The following is an 18,525-nucleotide window of genomic DNA, read 5'->3' on the forward strand; positions in this document are numbered from 1 at the left end:
CAAACCCTAAAGCCGAGCCCTGAACCCTAAAGCTGAGCCCTAAGCCCTAGCCCCGAACCCTTAACCATAATGCCGAGCCCCGGAAACCTGGCCCTAAACCCTAGAGCCGAGCCCTAAACAATATTCCGGAGACCTAAACCCTAAAGCCGAGCCCTAAACCCTAAAGCTGAGCCCTAAGCCCTAGCCCCGAACCCTAAACCATAATGCCGAGCCCCGGAAACCTGGCCCTAAACCCTAGAGCCGAGCCCTAAACAATATTCCGGAGCCCTAAACCCTAAAGACGAGCCCTGAACCCTAAAGCTGAGCCCTAAGCCCTAGCCCCGAACCCTTAACCATAATGCCGAGCCCCGGAAACCTGGCCCTAAACCCTAGAGCCGAGCCCTAAACAATATTCCGGAGCCCTAAACCCTAAAGCCGAGCCCTGAACCCTAAAGCTGAGCCCTAAGCCCTAGCCCCGAACCCTTAACCATAATGCCGAGCCCCGGAAACCTGGCCCTAAACCCTAGAGCCGAGCCCTAAACAATATTCCGGAGCCCTAAACCCTAAAGCCGAGCCCTGAACCCTAAAGCTGAGCCCTAAGCCCTAGCCCCGAACCCTTAACCATAATGCCGAGCCCCGGAAACCTGGCCCTAAACCCTAGAGCCGAGCCCTAAACAATATTCCGGAGACCTAAACCCTAAAGCCGAGCCCTGAACCCTAAAGCTGAGCCCTAAGCCCTAGCCCCGAACCCTTAACCATAATGCCGAGCACCGGAAACCTGGCCCTAAACCCTAGAACCAAGCCCTAAACCCTATTCCGGAGCCCCAAACCCTAAAGCCGAGCCCTGAACCCTAAAGCTGAGCCCTAAGCCCTAGCCCCGAACCCTAAACCATAATGCCGAGCCCCGGAAACCTGGCCCTAAACCCTAGAGCCGAGCCCTAAACAATATTCCGGAGCCCTAAACCCTAAAGACGAGCCCTGAACCCTAAAGCTGAGCCCTAAGCCCTAGCCCCGAACCCTTAACCATAATGCCGAGCCCCGGAAACCTGGCCCTAAACCCTAGAGCCGAGCCCTAAACAATATTCCGGAGACCTAAACCCTAAAGCCGAGCCCTAAACCCTAAAGCTGAGCCCTAAGCCCTAGCCCCGAACCCTAAACCATAATGCCGAGCCCCGGAAACCTGGCCCTAAACCCTAGAGCCGAGCCCTAAACAATATTCCGGAGCCCTAAACCCTAAAGACGAGCCCTGAACCCTAAAGCTGAGCCCTAAGCCCTAGCCCCGAGCCCTAAACCCTAATGCTGAGCACCGGAAACCTGGCCCTAAACCCTAGAACCAAGCCCTAAACCCTATTCCGGAGCCCCAAACCCTAAAGCCGAGCCCTGAACCCTAAAGCTGAGCCCTAAGCCCTAGCCCCGAACCCTAAACCATAATGCCGAGCCCCGGAAACCTGGCCCTAAACCCTAGAGCCGAGCCCTAAACAATATTCCGGAGCCCTAAACCCTAAAGACGAGCCCTGAACCCTAAAGCTGAGCCCTAAGCCCTAGCCCCGAACCCTTAACCATAATGCCGAGCCCCGGAAACCTGGCCCTAAACCCTAGAGCCGAGCCCTAAACAATATTCCGGAGCCCTAAACCCTAAAGCCGAGCCCTGAACCCTAAAGCTGAGCCCTAAGCCCTAGCCCCGAACCCTTAACCATAATGCCGAGCCCCGGAAACCTGGCCCTAAACCCTAGAGCCGAGCCCTAAACAATATTCCGGAGACCTAAACCCTAAAGCCGAGCCCTGAACCCTAAAGCTGAGCCCTAAGCCCTAGCCCCGAACCCTTAACCATAATGCCGAGCACCGGAAACCTGGCCCTAAACCCTAGAACCAAGCCCTAAACCCTATTCCGGAGCCCCAAACCCTAAAGCCGAGCCCTGAACCCTAAAGCTGAGCCCTAAGCCCTAGCCCCGAGCCCTAAACCCTAATGCTGAGCACCGGAAACCTGGCCCTAAACCCTAGAACCAAGCCCTAAACCCTATTCCGGAGCCCCAAACCCTAAAGCCGAGCCCTGAACCCTAAAGCTGAGCCCTAAGCCCTAGCCCCGAACCCTAAACCATAATGCCGAGCCCCGGAAACCTGGCCCTAAACCCTAGAGCCGAGCCCTAAACAATATTCCGGAGCCCTAAACCCTAAAGACGAGCCCTGAACCCTAAAGCTGAGCCCTAAGCCCTAGCCCCGAGCCCTAAACCCTAATGCCGAGCCCCGGAAACCTGGCCCTAAACCCTAGAGCCGAGCCCTAAACAATATTCCGGAGCCCTAAACCCTAAAGCCGAGCCCTGAACCCTAAAGCTGAGCCCTAAGCCCTAGCCCCGAACCCTTAACCATAATGCCGAGCCCCGGAAACCTGGCCCTAAACCCTAGAGCCGAGCCCTAAACAATATTCCGGAGACCTAAACCCTAAAGCCGAGCCCTGAACCCTAAAGCTGAGCCCTAAGCCCTAGCCCCGAACCCTAAACCATAATGCCGAGCCCCGGAAACCTGGCCCTAAACCCTAGAACCGAGCACTAAACAATATTCCGGAGCCCCAAACCCTAAAGCCGAGCCCTGAACCCTAAAGCTGAGCCCTAAGCCCTAGCCCCGAACCCTTAACCATAATGCCGAGCCCCGGAAACCTGGCCCTAAACCCTAGAGCCGAGCCCTAAACAATATTCCGGAGACCTAAACCCTAAAGCCGAGCCCTAAACCCTAAAGCTGAGCCCTAAGCCCTAGCCCCGAACCCTAAACCATAATGCCGAGCCCCGGAAACCTGGCCCTAAACCCTAGAGCCGAGCCCTAAACAATATTCCGGAGCCCTAAACCCTAAAGACGAGCCCTGAACCCTAAAGCTGAGCCCTAAGCCCTAGCCCCGAGCCCTAAACCCTAATGCTGAGCACCGGAAACCTGGCCCTAAACCCTAGAACCAAGCCCTAAACCCTATTCCGGAGCCCCAAACCCTAAAGCCGAGCCCTGAACCCTAAAGCTGAGCCATAAGCCCTAGCCCCGAACCCTAAACCATAATGCCGAGCCCCGGAAACCTGGCCCTAAACCCTAGAACCGAGCACTAAACAATATTCCGGAGACCTAAACCCTAAAGCCGAGCCCTAAACCCTAAAGCTGAGCCCTAAGCCCTAGCCCCGAACCCTAAACCATAATGCCGAGCCCCGGAAACCTGGCCCTAAACCCTAGAGCCGAGCCCTAAACAATATTCCGGAGCCCTAAACCCTAAAGACGAGCCCTGAACCCTAAAGCTGAGCCCTAAGCCCTAGCCCCGAGCCCTAAACCCTAATGCTGAGCACCGGAAACCTGGCCCTAAACCCTAGAACCAAGCCCTAAACCCTATTCCGGAGCCCCAAACCCTAAAGCCGAGCCCTGAACCCTAAAGCTGAGCCCTAAGCCCTAGCCCCGAACCCTAAACCATAATGCCGAGCCCCGGAAACCTGGCCCTAAACCCTAGAGCCGAGCCCTAAACAATATTCCGGAGCCCTAAACCCTAAAGACGAGCCCTGAACCCTAAAGCTGAGCCCTAAGCCCTAGCCCCGAGCCCTAAACCCTAATGCCGAGCCCCGGAAACCTGGCCCTAAACCCTCGAACCGAGCCCTAAACAATATTCCGGAGCCCTAAACCCTAAAGACGAGCCCTGAACCCTAAAGCTGAGCCCTAAGCCCTAGCCCCGAACCCTTAACCATAATGCCGAGCCCCGGAAACCTGGCCCTAAACCCTAGAGCCGAGCCCTAAACAATATTCCGGAGCCCTAAACCCTAAAGACGAGCCCTGAACCCTAAAGCTGAGCCCTAAGCCCTAGCCCCGAGCCCTAAACCCTAATGCTGAGCACCGGAAACCTGGCCCTAAACCCTAGAACCAAGCCCTAAACCCTATTCCGGAGCCCCAAACCCTAAAGCCGAGCCCTGAACCCTAAAGCTGAGCCCTAAGCCCTAGCCCCGAACCCTAAACCATAATGCCGAGCCCCGGAAACCTGGCCCTAAACCCTAGAGCCGAGCCCTAAACAATATTCCGGAGCCCTAAACCCTAAAGACGAGCCCTGAACCCTAAAGCTGAGCCCTAAGCCCTAGCCCCGAGCCCTAAACCCTAATGCCGAGCCCCGGAAACCTGGCCCTAAACCCTCGAACCGAGCCCTAAACAATATTCCGGAGCCCTAAACCCTAAAGACGAGCCCTGAACCCTAAAGCTGAGCCCTAAGCCCTAGCCCCGAACCCTTAACCATAATGCCGAGCCCCGGAAACCTGGCCCTAAACCCTAGAGCCGAGCCCTAAACAATATTCCGGAGACCTAAACCCTAAAGCCGAGCCCTAAACCCTAAAGCTGAGCCCTAAGCCCTAGCCCCGAACCCTAAACCATAATGCCGAGCCCCGGAAACCTGGCCCTAAACCCTAGAGCCGAGCCCTAAACAATATTCCGGAGACCTAAACCCTAAAGCCGAGCCCTAAACCCTAAAGCTGAGCCCTAAGCCCTAGCCCCGAACCCTAAACCATAATGCCGAGCCCCGGAAACCTGGCCCTAAACCCTAGAGCCGAGCCCTAAACAATATTCCGGAGACCTAAACCCTAAAGCCGAGCCCTAAACCCTAAAGCTGAGCCCTAAGCCCTAGCCCCGAACCCTAAACCATAATGCCGAGCCCCGGAAACCTGGCCCTAAACCCTAGAGCCGAGCCCTAAACAATATTCCGGAGCCCTAAACCCTAAAGACGAGCCCTGAACCCTAAAGCTGAGCCCTAAGCCCTAGCCCCGAGCCCTAAACCCTAATGCCGAGCCCCGGAAACCTGGCCCTAAACCCTAGAGCCGAGCCCTAAACAATATTCCGGAGCCCTAAACCCTAAAGCCGAGCCCTGAACCCTAAAGCTGAGCCCTAAGCCCTAGCCCCGAACCCTTAACCATAATGCCGAGCCCCGGAAACCTGGCCCTAAACCCTAGAGCCGAGCCCTAAACAATATTCCGGAGACCTAAACCCTAAAGCCGAGCCCTGAACCCTAAAGCTGAGCCCTAAGCCCTAGCCCCGAACCCTAAACCATAATGCCGAGCCCCGGAAACCTGGCCCTAAACCCTAGAACCGAGCACTAAACAATATTCCGGAGCCCCAAACCCTAAAGCCGAGCCCTGAACCCTAAAGCTGAGCCCTAAGCCCTAGCCCCGAACCCTTAACCATAATGCCGAGCCCCGGAAACCTGGCCCTAAACCCTAGAGCCGAGCCCTAAACAATATTCCGGAGACCTAAACCCTAAAGCCGAGCCCTAAACCCTAAAGCTGAGCCCTAAGCCCTAGCCCCGAACCCTAAACCATAATGCCGAGCCCCGGAAACCTGGCCCTAAACCCTAGAGCCGAGCCCTAAACAATATTCCGGAGCCCTAAACCCTAAAGACGAGCCCTGAACCCTAAAGCTGAGCCCTAAGCCCTAGCCCCGAGCCCTAAACCCTAATGCTGAGCACCGGAAACCTGGCCCTAAACCCTAGAACCAAGCCCTAAACCCTATTCCGGAGCCCCAAACCCTAAAGCCGAGCCCTGAACCCTAAAGCTGAGCCATAAGCCCTAGCCCCGAACCCTAAACCATAATGCCGAGCCCCGGAAACCTGGCCCTAAACCCTAGAACCGAGCACTAAACAATATTCCGGAGACCTAAACCCTAAAGCCGAGCCCTAAACCCTAAAGCTGAGCCCTAAGCCCTAGCCCCGAGCCCTAAACCCTAATGCTGAGCACCGGAAACCTGGCCCTAAACCCTAGAACCAAGCCCTAAACCCTATTCCGGAGCCCCAAACCCTAAAGCCGAGCCCTGAACCCTAAAGCTGAGCCCTAAGCCCTAGCCCCGAACCCTAAACCATAATGCCGAGCCCCGGAAACCTGGCCCTAAACCCTAGAGCCGAGCCCTAAACAATATTCCGGAGCCCTAAACCCTAAAGACGAGCCCTGAACCCTAAAGCTGAGCCCTAAGCCCTAGCCCCGAACCCTTAACCATAATGCCGAGCCCCGGAAACCTGGCCCTAAACCCTAGAGCCGAGCCCTAAACAATATTCCGGAGACCTAAACCCTAAAGCCGAGCCCTAAACCCTAAAGCTGAGCCCTAAGCCCTAGCCCCGAACCCTAAACCATAATGCCGAGCCCCGGAAACCTGGCCCTAAACCCTAGAGCCGAGCCCTAAACAATATTCCGGAGCCCTAAACCCTAAAGACGAGCCCTGAACCCTAAAGCTGAGCCCTAAGCCCTAGCCCCGAGCCCTAAACCCTAATGCTGAGCACCGGAAACCTGGCCCTAAACCCTAGAACCAAGCCCTAAACCCTATTCCGGAGCCCCAAACCCTAAAGCCGAGCCCTGAACCCTAAAGCTGAGCCCTAAGCCCTAGCCCCGAACCCTAAACCATAATGCCGAGCCCCGGAAACCTGGCCCTAAACCCTAGAGCCGAGCCCTAAACAATATTCCGGAGCCCTAAACCCTAAAGACGAGCCCTGAACCCTAAAGCTGAGCCCTAAGCCCTAGCCCCGAGCCCTAAACCCTAATGCCGAGCCCCGGAAACCTGGCCCTAAACCCTCGAACCGAGCCCTAAACAATATTCCGGAGCCCTAAACCCTAAAGACGAGCCCTGAACCCTAAAGCTGAGCCCTAAGCCCTAGCCCCGAACCCTTAACCATAATGCCGAGCCCCGGAAACCTGGCCCTAAACCCTAGAGCCGAGCCCTAAACAATATTCCGGAGCCCTAAACCCTAAAGACGAGCCCTGAACCCTAAAGCTGAGCCCTAAGCCCTAGCCCCGAGCCCTAAACCCTAATGCTGAGCACCGGAAACCTGGCCCTAAACCCTAGAACCAAGCCCTAAACCCTATTCCGGAGCCCCAAACCCTAAAGCCGAGCCCTGAACCCTAAAGCTGAGCCCTAAGCCCTAGCCCCGAACCCTAAACCATAATGCCGAGCCCCGGAAACCTGGCCCTAAACCCTAGAGCCGAGCCCTAAACAATATTCCGGAGCCCTAAACCCTAAAGACGAGCCCTGAACCCTAAAGCTGAGCCCTAAGCCCTAGCCCCGAGCCCTAAACCCTAATGCCGAGCCCCGGAAACCTGGCCCTAAACCCTCGAACCGAGCCCTAAACAATATTCCGGAGCCCTAAACCCTAAAGACGAGCCCTGAACCCTAAAGCTGAGCCCTAAGCCCTAGCCCCGAACCCTTAACCATAATGCCGAGCCCCGGAAACCTGGCCCTAAACCCTAGAGCCGAGCCCTAAACAATATTCCGGAGACCTAAACCCTAAAGCCGAGCCCTAAACCCTAAAGCTGAGCCCTAAGCCCTAGCCCCGAACCCTAAACCATAATGCCGAGCCCCGGAAACCTGGCCCTAAACCCTAGAGCCGAGCCCTAAACAATATTCCGGAGACCTAAACCCTAAAGCCGAGCCCTAAACCCTAAAGCTGAGCCCTAAGCCCTAGCCCCGAACCCTAAACCATAATGCCGAGCCCCGGAAACCTGGCCCTAAACCCTAGAGCCGAGCCCTAAACAATATTCCGGAGCCCTAAACCCTAAAGACGAGCCCTGAACCCTAAAGCTGAGCCCTAAGCCCTAGCCCCGAGCCCTAAACCCTAATGCCGAGCCCCGGAAACCTGGCCCTAAACCCTAGAGCCGAGCCCTAAACAATATTCCGGAGCCCTAAACCCTAAAGCCGAGCCCTGAACCCTAAAGCTGAGCCCTAAGCCCTAGCCCCGAACCCTTAACCATAATGCCGAGCCCCGGAAACCTGGCCCTAAACCCTAGAGCCGAGCCCTAAACAATATTCCGGAGACCTAAACCCTAAAGCCGAGCCCTGAACCCTAAAGCTGAGCCCTAAGCCCTAGCCCCGAACCCTAAACCATAATGCCGAGCCCCGGAAACCTGGCCCTAAACCCTAGAACCGAGCACTAAACAATATTCCGGAGCCCCAAACCCTAAAGCCGAGCCCTGAACCCTAAAGCTGAGCCCTAAGCCCTAGCCCCGAACCCTTAACCATAATGCCGAGCCCCGGAAACCTGGCCCTAAACCCTAGAGCCGAGCCCTAAACAATATTCCGGAGACCTAAACCCTAAAGCCGAGCCCTAAACCCTAAAGCTGAGCCCTAAGCCCTAGCCCCGAACCCTAAACCATAATGCCGAGCCCCGGAAACCTGGCCCTAAACCCTAGAGCCGAGCCCTAAACAATATTCCGGAGCCCTAAACCCTAAAGACGAGCCCTGAACCCTAAAGCTGAGCCCTAAGCCCTAGCCCCGAGCCCTAAACCCTAATGCTGAGCACCGGAAACCTGGCCCTAAACCCTAGAACCAAGCCCTAAACCCTATTCCGGAGCCCCAAACCCTAAAGCCGAGCCCTGAACCCTAAAGCTGAGCCCTAAGCCCTAGCCCCGAACCCTAAACCATAATGCCGAGCCCCGGAAACCTGGCCCTAAACCCTAGAACCGAGCACTAAACAATATTCCGGAGCCCCAAACCCTAAAGCCGAGCCCTGAACCCTAAAGCTGAGCCCTAAGCCCTAGCCCCGAACCCTTAACCATAATGCCGAGCCCCGGAAACCTGGCCCTAAACCCTAGAGCCGAGCCCTAAACAATATTCCGGAGCCCTAAACCCTAAAGCCGAGCCCTGAACCCTAAAGCTGAGCCCTAAGCCCTAGCCCCGAACCCTAAACCATAATGCCGAGCCCCGGAAACCTGGCCCTAAACCCTAGAACCGAGCACTAAACAATATTCCGGAGCCCCAAACCCTAAAGCCGAGCCCTGAACCCTAAAGCTGAGCCCTAAGCCCTAGCCCCGAACCCTTAACCATAATGCCGAGCCCCGGAAACCTGGCCCTAAACCCTAGAGCCGAGCCCTAAACAATATTCCGGAGACCTAAACCCTAAAGCCGAGCCCTAAACCCTAAAGCTGAGCCCTAAGCCCTAGCCCCGAACCCTAAACCATAATGCCGAGCCCCGGAAACCTGGCCCTAAACCCTAGAGCCGAGCCCTAAACAATATTCCGGAGCCCTAAACCCTAAAGACGAGCCCTGAACCCTAAAGCTGAGCCCTAAGCCCTAGCCCCGAGCCCTAAACCCTAATGCCGAGCCCCGGAAACCTGGCCCTAAACCCTAGAGCCGAGCCCTAAACAATATTCCGGAGCCCTAAACCCTAAAGACGAGCCCTGAACCCTAAAGCTGAGCCCTAAGCCCTAGCCCCGAACCCTTAACCATAATGCCGAGCCCCGGAAACCTGGCCCTAAACCCTAGAGCCGAGCCCTAAACAATATTCCGGAGCCCTAAACCCTAAAGCCGAGCCCTAAACCCTAAAGCTGAGCCCTAAGCCCTAGCCCCGAACCCTAAACCATAATGCCGAGCCCCGGAAACCTGGCCCTAAACCCTAGAGCCGAGCCCTAAACAATATTCCGGAGCCCTAAACCCTAAAGACGAGCCCTGAACCCTAAAGCTGAGCCCTAAGCCCTAGCCCCGAACCCTTAACCATAATGCCGAGCCCCGGAAACCTGGCCCTAAACCCTAGAGCCGAGCCCTAAACAATATTCCGGAGACCTAAACCCTAAAGCCGAGCCCTAAACCCTAAAGCTGAGCCCTAAGCCCTAGCCCCGAACCCTAAACCATAATGCCGAGCCCCGGAAACCTGGCCCTAAACCCTAGAACCGAGCCCTAAACAATATTCCGGAGACCTAAACCCTAAAGCCGAGCCCTAAACCCTAAAGCTGAGCCCTAAGCCCTAGCCCCGAGCCCTAAACCCTAATGCCGAGCCCCGGAAACCTGGCCCTAAACCCTAGAACCAAGCCCTAAACCCTATTCCGGAGCCCCAAACCCTAAAGCCGAGCCCTGAACCCTAAAGCTGAGCCATAAGCCCTAGCCCCGAACCCTAAACCATAATGCCGAGCCCCGGAAACCTGGCCCTAAACCCTAGAACCGAGCACTAAACAATATTCCGGAGACCTAAACCCTAAAGCCGAGCCCTAAACCCTAAAGCTGAGCCCTAAGCCCTAGCCCCGAGCCCTAAACCCTAATGCTGAGCACCGGAAACCTGGCCCTAAACCCTAGAACCAAGCCCTAAACCCTATTCCGGAGCCCCAAACCCTAAAGCCGAGCCCTGAACCCTAAAGCTGAGCCCTAAGCCCTAGCCCCGAACCCTAAACCATAATGCCGAGCCCCGGAAACCTGGCCCTAAACCCTAGAGCCGAGCCCTAAACAATATTCCGGAGCCCTAAACCCTAAAGACGAGCCCTGAACCCTAAAGCTGAGCCCTAAGCCCTAGCCCCGAACCCTTAACCATAATGCCGAGCCCCGGAAACCTGGCCCTAAACCCTAGAGCCGAGCCCTAAACAATATTCCGGAGACCTAAACCCTAAAGCCGAGCCCTAAACCCTAAAGCTGAGCCCTAAGCCCTAGCCCCGAACCCTAAACCATAATGCCGAGCCCCGGAAACCTGGCCCTAAACCCTAGAGCCGAGCCCTAAACAATATTCCGGAGCCCTAAACCCTAAAGACGAGCCCTGAACCCTAAAGCTGAGCCCTAAGCCCTAGCCCCGAGCCCTAAACCCTAATGCTGAGCACCGGAAACCTGGCCCTAAACCCTAGAACCAAGCCCTAAACCCTATTCCGGAGCCCCAAACCCTAAAGCCGAGCCCTGAACCCTAAAGCTGAGCCCTAAGCCCTAGCCCCGAACCCTAAACCATAATGCCGAGCCCCGGAAACCTGGCCCTAAACCCTAGAGCCGAGCCCTAAACAATATTCCGGAGCCCTAAACCCTAAAGACGAGCCCTGAACCCTAAAGCTGAGCCCTAAGCCCTAGCCCCGAACCCTTAACCATAATGCCGAGCCCCGGAAACCTGGCCCTAAACCCTAGAGCCGAGCCCTAAACAATATTCCGGAGCCCTAAACCCTAAAGCCGAGCCCTAAACCCTAAAGCTGAGCCCTAAGCCCTAGCCCCGAACCCTAAACCATAATGCCGAGCCCCGGAAACCTGGCCCTAAACCCTAGAACCGAGCCCTAAACAATATTCCGGAGACCTAAACCCTAAAGCCGAGCCCTAAACCCTAAAGCTGAGCCCTAAGCCCTAGCCCCGAACCCTAAACCATAATGCCGAGCCCCGGAAACCTGGCCCTAAACCCTAGAGCCGAGCCCTAAACAATATTCCGGAGCCCTAAACCCTAAAGACGAGCCCTGAACCCTAAAGCTGAGCCCTAAGCCCTAGCCCCGAGCCCTAAACCCTAATGCTGAGCACCGGAAACCTGGCCCTAAACCCTAGAACCAAGCCCTAAACCCTATTCCGGAGCCCCAAACCCTAAAGCCGAGCCCTGAACCCTAAAGCTGAGCCCTAAGCCCTAGCCCCGAACCCTAAACCATAATGCCGAGCCCCGGAAACCTGGCCCTAAACCCTAGAGCCGAGCCCTAAACAATATTCCGGAGCCCTAAACCCTAAAGACGAGCCCTGAACCCTAAAGCTGAGCCCTAAGCCCTAGCCCCGAACCCTTAACCATAATGCCGAGCCCCGGAAACCTGGCCCTAAACCCTAGAGCCGAGCCCTAAACAATATTCCGGAGACCTAAACCCTAAAGCCGAGCCCTAAACCCTAAAGCTGAGCCCTAAGCCCTAGCCCCGAACCCTAAACCATAATGCCGAGCCCCGGAAACCTGGCCCTAAACCCTAGAGCCGAGCCCTAAACAATATTCCGGAGCCCTAAACCCTAAAGACGAGCCCTGAACCCTAAAGCTGAGCCCTAAGCCCTAGCCCCGAGCCCTAAACCCTAATGCTGAGCACCGGAAACCTGGCCCTAAACCCTAGAACCAAGCCCTAAACCCTATTCCGGAGCCCCAAACCCTAAAGCCGAGCCCTGAACCCTAAAGCTGAGCCCTAAGCCCTAGCCCCGAACCCTAAACCATAATGCCGAGCCCCGGAAACCTGGCCCTAAACCCTAGAACCGAGCACTAAACAATATTCCGGAGCCCCAAACCCTAAAGCCGAGCCCTGAACCCTAAAGCTGAGCCCTAAGCCCTAGCCCCGAACCCTAAACCATAATGCCGAGCCCCGGAAACCTGGCCCTAAACCCTAGAACCGAGCACTAAACAATATTCCGGAGCCCCAAACCCTAAAGCCGAGCCCTGAACCCTAAAGCTGAGCCCTAAGCCCTAGCCCCGAACCCTTAACCATAATGCCGAGCCCCGGAAACCTGGCCCTAAACCCTAGAGCCGAGCCCTAAACAATATTCCGGAGACCTAAACCCTAAAGCCGAGCCCTAAACCCTAAAGCTGAGCCCTAAGCCCTAGCCCCGAACCCTAAACCATAATGCCGAGCCCCGGAAACCTGGCCCTAAACCCTAGAGCCGAGCCCTAAACAATATTCCGGAGCCCTAAACCCTAAAGACGAGCCCTGAACCCTAAAGCTGAACCCTAAGCCCTAGCCCCGAGCCCTAAACCCTAATGCTGAGCACCGGAAACCTGGCCCTAAACCCTAGAACCAAGCCCTAAACCCTATTCCGGAGCCCCAAACCCTAAAGCCGAGCCCTGAACCCTAAAGCTGAGCCCTAAGCCCTAGCCCCGAACCCTAAACCATAATGCCGAGCCCCGGAAACCTGGCCCTAAACCCTAGAACCGAGCACTAAACAATATTCTGGAGACCTAAACCCTAAAGCCGAGCCCTAAACCCTAAAGCTGAGCCCTAAGCCTAAGCCCCGAGCCCTAAACCCTAATGCCGAGCCCCGGAAACCTGGCCCTAAACCCTAGAACCAAGCCCTAAACCCTATTCTGGAGCCCCAAACCCTAAAGCCGAGCCCTGAACCCTAAAGCTGAGCCCTAAGCCCTAGCCCCGAACCCTAAACCATAATGCCGAGCCCCGGAAACCTGGCCCTAAACCCTCGAACCGAGCCCTAAACAATATTCCGGAGCCCTAAACCCTAAAGACGAGCCCTGAACCCTAAAGCTGAGCCCTAAGCCCTAGCCCCGAACCCTTAACCATAATGCCGAGCCCCGGAAACCTGGCCCTAAACCCTAGAGCCGAGCCCTAAACAATATTCCGGAGACCTAAACCCTAAAGCCGAGCCCTAAACCCTAAAGCTGAGCCCTAAGCCCTAGCCCCGAACCCTAAACCATAATGCCGAGCCCCGGAAACCTGGCCCTAAACCCTAGAACCGAGCCCTAAACAATATTCCGGAGACCTAAACCCTAAAGCCGAGCCCTAAACCCTAAAGCTGAGCCCTAAGCCCTAGCCCCGAACCCTAAACCATAATGCCGAGCCCCGGAAACCTGGCCCTAAACCCTAGAGCCGAGCCCTAAACAATATTCCGGAGCCCTAAACCCTAAAGACGAGCCCTGAACCCTAAAGCTGAGCCCTAAGCCCTAGCCCCGAGCCCTAAACCCTAATGCTGAGCACCGGAAACCTGGCCCTAAACCCTAGAACCAAGCCCTAAACCCTATTCCGGAGCCCCAAACCCTAAAGCCGAGCCCTGAACCCTAAAGCTGAGCCCTAAGCCCTAGCCCCGAACCCTAAACCATAATGCCGAGCCCCGGAAACCTGGCCCTAAACCCTAGAGCCGAGCCCTAAACAATATTCCGGAGCCCTAAACCCTAAAGACGAGCCCTGAACCCTAAAGCTGAGCCCTAAGCCCTAGCCCCGAACCCTAAACCATAATGCCGAGCCCCGGAAACCTGGCCCTAAACCCTAGAGCCGAGCCCTAAACAATATTCCGGAGACCTAAACCCTAAAGCCGAGCCCTAAACCCTAAAGCTGAGCCCTAAGCCCTAGCCCCGAACCCTAAACCATAATGCCGAGCCCCGGAAACCTGGCCCTAAACCCTAGAGCCGAGCCCTAAACAATATTCCGGAGCCCTAAACCCTAAAGACGAGCCCTGAACCCTAAAGCTGAGCCCTAAGCCCTAGCCCCGAGCCCTAAACCCTAATGCTGAGCACCGGAAACCTGGCCCTAAACCCTAGAACCAAGCCCTAAACCCTATTCCGGAGCCCCAAACCCTAAAGCCGAGCCCTGAACCCTAAAGCTGAGCCCTAAGCCCTAGCCCCGAACCCTAAACCATAATGCCGAGCCCCGGAAACCTGGCCCTAAACCCTAGAGCCGAGCCCTAAACAATATTCCGGAGCCCTAAACCCTAAAGACGAGCCCTGAACCCTAAAGCTGAGCCCTAAGCCCTAGCCCCGAACCCTTAACCATAATGCCGAGCCCCGGAAACCTGGCCCTAAACCCTAGAGCCGAGCCCTAAACAATATTCCGGAGACCTAAACCCTAAAGCCGAGCCCTAAACCCTAAAGCTGAGCCCTAAGCCCTAGCCCCGAACCCTAAACCATAATGCCGAGCCCCGGAAACCTGGCCCTAAACCCTAGAGCCGAGCCCTAAACAATATTCCGGAGCCCTAAACCCTAAAGACGAGCCCTGAACCCTAAAGCTGAGCCCTAAGCCCTAGCCCCGAACCCTTAACCATAATGCCGAGCCCCGGAAACCTGGCCCTAAACCCTAGAGCCGAGCCCTAAACAATATTCCGGAGACCTAAACCCTAAAGCCGAGCCCTAAACCCTAAAGCTGAGCCCTAAGCCCTAGCCCCGAACCCTAAACCATAATGCCGAGCCCCGGAAACCTGGCCCTAAACCCTAGAGCCGAGCCCTAAACAATATTCCGGAGCCCTAAACCCTAAAGACGAGCCCTGAACCCTAAAGCTGAGCCCTAAGCCCTAGCCCCGAACCCTTAACCATAATGCCGAGCCCCGGAAACCTGGCCCTAAACCCTAGAGCCGAGCCCTAAACAATATTCCGGAGACCTAAACCCTAAAGCCGAGCCCTGAACCCTAAAGCTGAGCCCTAAGCCCTAGCCCCGAGCCCTAAACCCTAATGCTGAGCACCGGAAACCTGGCCCTAAACCCTAGAACCAAGCCCTAAACCCTATTCTGGAGCCCCAAACCCTAAAGCCGAGCCCTGAACCCTAAAGCTGAGCCCTAAGCCCTAGCCCCGAGCCCTAAACCCTAATGCCGAGCCCCGGAAACCTGGCCCTAAACCCTCGAACCGAGCCCTAAACAATATTCCGGAGCCCTAAACCCTAAAGACGAGCCCTGAACCCTAAAGCTGAGCCCTAAGCCCTAGCCCCGAGCCCTAAACCCTAATGCTGAGCCCCGGAAACCTGGCCCTAAACCCTAGAGCCGAGCCCTAAACAATATTCCGGAGACCTAAACCCTAAAGCCGAGCCCTAAACCCTAAAGCTGAGCCCTAAGCCCTAGCCCCGAACCCTAAACCATAATGCCGAGCCCCGGAAACCTGGCCCTAAACCCTAGAGCCGAGCCCTAAACAATATTCCGGAGACCTAAACCCTAAAGCCGAGCCCTAAACCCTAAAGCTGAGCCCTAAGCCCTAGCCCCGAACCCTAAACCATAATGCCGAGCCCCGGAAACCTGGCCCTAAACCCTAGAGCCGAGCCCTAAACAATATTCCGGAGCCCTAAACCCTAAAGACGAGCCCTGAACCCTAAAGCTGAGCCCTAAGCCCTAGCCCCGAGCCCTAAACCCTAATGCTGAGCACCGGAAACCTGGCCCTAAACCCTAGAACCAAGCCCTAAACCCTATTCCGGAGCCCCAAACCCTAAAGCCGAGCCCTGAACCCTAAAGCTGAGCCCTAAGCCCTAGCCCCGAACCCTAAACCATAATGCCGAGCCCCGGAAACCTGGCCCTAAACCCTAGAGCCGAGCCCTAAACAATATTCCGGAGCCCTAAACCCTAAAGACGAGCCCTGAACCCTAAAGCTGAGCCCTAAGCCCTAGCCCCGAACCCTTAACCATAATGCCGAGCCCCGGAAACCTGGCCCTAAACCCTAGAGCCGAGCCCTAAACAATATTCCGGAGACCTAAACCCTAAAGCCGAGCCCTAAACCCTAAAGCTGAGCCCTAAGCCCTAGCCCCGAACCCTAAACCATAATGCCGAGCCCCGGAAACCTGGCCCTAAACCCTAGAACCGAGCCCTAAACAATATTCCGGAGACCTAAACCCTAAAGCCGAGCCCTAAACCCTAAAGCTGAGCCCTAAGCCCTAGCCCCGAACCCTAAACCATAATGCCGAGCCCCGGAAACCTGGCCCTAAACCCTAGAGCCGAGCCCTAAACAATATTCCGGAGACCTAAACCCTAAAGCCGAGCCCTAAACCCTAAAGCTGAGCCCTAAGCCCTAGCCCCGAACCCTAAACCATAATGCCGAGCCCCGGAAACCTGGCCCTAAACCCTAGAGCCGAGCCCTAAACAATATTCCGGAGCCCTAAACCCTAAAGACGAGCCCTGAACCCTAAAGCTGAGCCCTAAGCCCTAGCCCCGAGCCCTAAACCCTAATGCTGAGCACCGGAAACCTGGCCCTAAACCCTAGAACCAAGCCCTAAACCCTATTCCGGAGCCCCAAACCCTAAAGCCGAGCCCTGAACCCTAAAGCTGAGCCCTAAGCCCTAGCCCCGAGCCCTAAACCCTAATGCTGAGCACCGGAAACCTGGCCCTAAACCCTAGAACCAAGCCCTAAACCCTATTCTGGAGCCCCAAACCCTAAAGCCGAGCCCTGAACCCTAAAGCTGAGCCCTAAGCCCTAGCCCCGAGCCCTAAACCCTAATGCCGAGCCCCGGAAACCTGGCCCTAAACCCTCGAACCGAGCCCTAAACAATATTCCGGAGCCCTAAACCCTAAAGACGAGCCCTGAACCCTAAAGCTGAGCCCTAAGCCCTAGCCCCGAGCCCTAAACCCTAATGCTGAGCCCCGGAAACCTGGCCCTAAACCCTAGAGCCGAGCCCTAAACAATATTCCGGAGACCTAAACCCTAAAGCCGAGCCCTAAACCCTAAAGCTGAGCCCTAAGCCCTAGCCCCGAACCCTAAACCATAATGCCGAGCCCCGGAAACCTGGCCCTAAACCCTAGAGCCGAGCCCTAAACAATATTCCGGAGACCTAAACCCTAAAGCCGAGCCCTAAACCCTAAAGCTGAGCCCTAAGCCCTAGCCCCGAACCCTAAACCATAATGCCGAGCCCCGGAAACCTGGCCCTAAACCCTAGAGCCGAGCCCTAAACAATATTCCGGAGCCCTAAACCCTAAAGACGAGCCCTGAACCCTAAAGCTGAGCCCTAAGCCCTAGCCCCGAGCCCTAAACCCTAATGCTGAGCACCGGAAACCTGGCCCTAAACCCTAGAACCAAGCCCTAAACCCTATTCCGGAGCCCCAAACCCTAAAGCCGAGCCCTGAACCCTAAAGCTGAGCCCTAAGCCCTAGCCCCGAGCCCTAAACCCTAATGCTGAGCACCGGAAACCTGGCCCTAAACCCTAGAACCAAGCCCTAAACCCTATTCTGGAGCCCCAAACCCTAAAGCCGAGCCCTGAACCCTAAAGCTGAGCCCTAAGCCCTAGCCCCGAGCCCTAAACCCTAATGCCGAGCCCCGGAAACCTGGCCCTAAACCCTCGAACCGAGCCCTAAACAATATTCCGGAGCCCTAAACCCTAAAGACGAGCCCTGAACCCTAAAGCTGAGCCCTAAGCCCTAGCCCCGAACCCTTAACCATAATGCCGAGCCCCGGAAACCTGGCCCTAAACCCTAGAGCCGAGCCCTAAACAATATTCCGGAGACCTAAACCCTAAAGCCGAGCCCTAAACCCTAAAGCTGAGCCCTAAGCCCTAGCCCCGAACCCTAAACCATAATGCCGAGCCCCGGAAACCTGGCCCTAAACCCTAGAACCGAGCCCTAAACAATATTCCGGAGACCTAAACCCTAAAGCCGAGCCCTAAACCCTAAAGCTGAGCCCTAAGCCCTAGCCCCGAACCCTAAACCATAATGCCGAGCCCCGGAAACCTGGCCCTAAACCCTAGAGCCGAGCCCTAAACAATATTCCGGAGACCTAAACCCTAAAGCCGAGCCCTAAACCCTAAAGCTGAGCCCTAAGCCCTAGCCCCGAACCCTAAACCATAATGCCGAGCCCCGGAAACCTGGCCCTAAACCCTAGAGCCGAGCCCTAAACAATATTCCGGAGCCCTAAACCCTAAAGACGAGCCCTGAACCCTAAAGCTGAGCCCTAAGCCCTAGCCCCGAACCCTAAACCATAATGCCGAGCCCCGGAAACCTGGCCCTAAACCCTAGAACCGAGCACTAAACAATATTCCGGAGCCCCAAACCCTAAAGCCGAGCCCTGAACCCTAAAGCTGAGCCCTAAGCCCTAGCCCCGAACCCTTAACCATAATGCCGAGCCCCGGAAACCTGGCCCTAAACCCTAGAGCCGAGCCCTAAACAATATTCCGGAGACCTAAACCCTAAAGCCGAGCCCTAAACCCTAAAGCTGAGCCCTAAGCCCTAGCCCCGAACCCTAAACCATAATGCCGAGCCCCGGAAACCTGGCCCTAAACCCTAGAACCGAGCCCTAAACAATATTCCGGAGACCTAAACCCTAAAGCCGAGCCCTAAACCCTAAAGCTGAGCCCTAAGCCCTAGCCCCGAACCCTAAACCATAATGCCGAGCCCCGGAAACCTGGCCCTAAACCCTAGAGCCGAGCCCTAAACAATATTCCGGAGACCTAAACCCTAAAGCCGAGCCCTAAACCCTAAAGC

This window comes from Triturus cristatus, chromosome 9 (assembly GCF_964204655.1).
Source record: "Triturus cristatus chromosome 9, aTriCri1.1, whole genome shotgun sequence".
In the NCBI taxonomy this organism is placed as follows: Eukaryota; Metazoa; Chordata; class Amphibia; order Caudata; family Salamandridae; genus Triturus; species Triturus cristatus.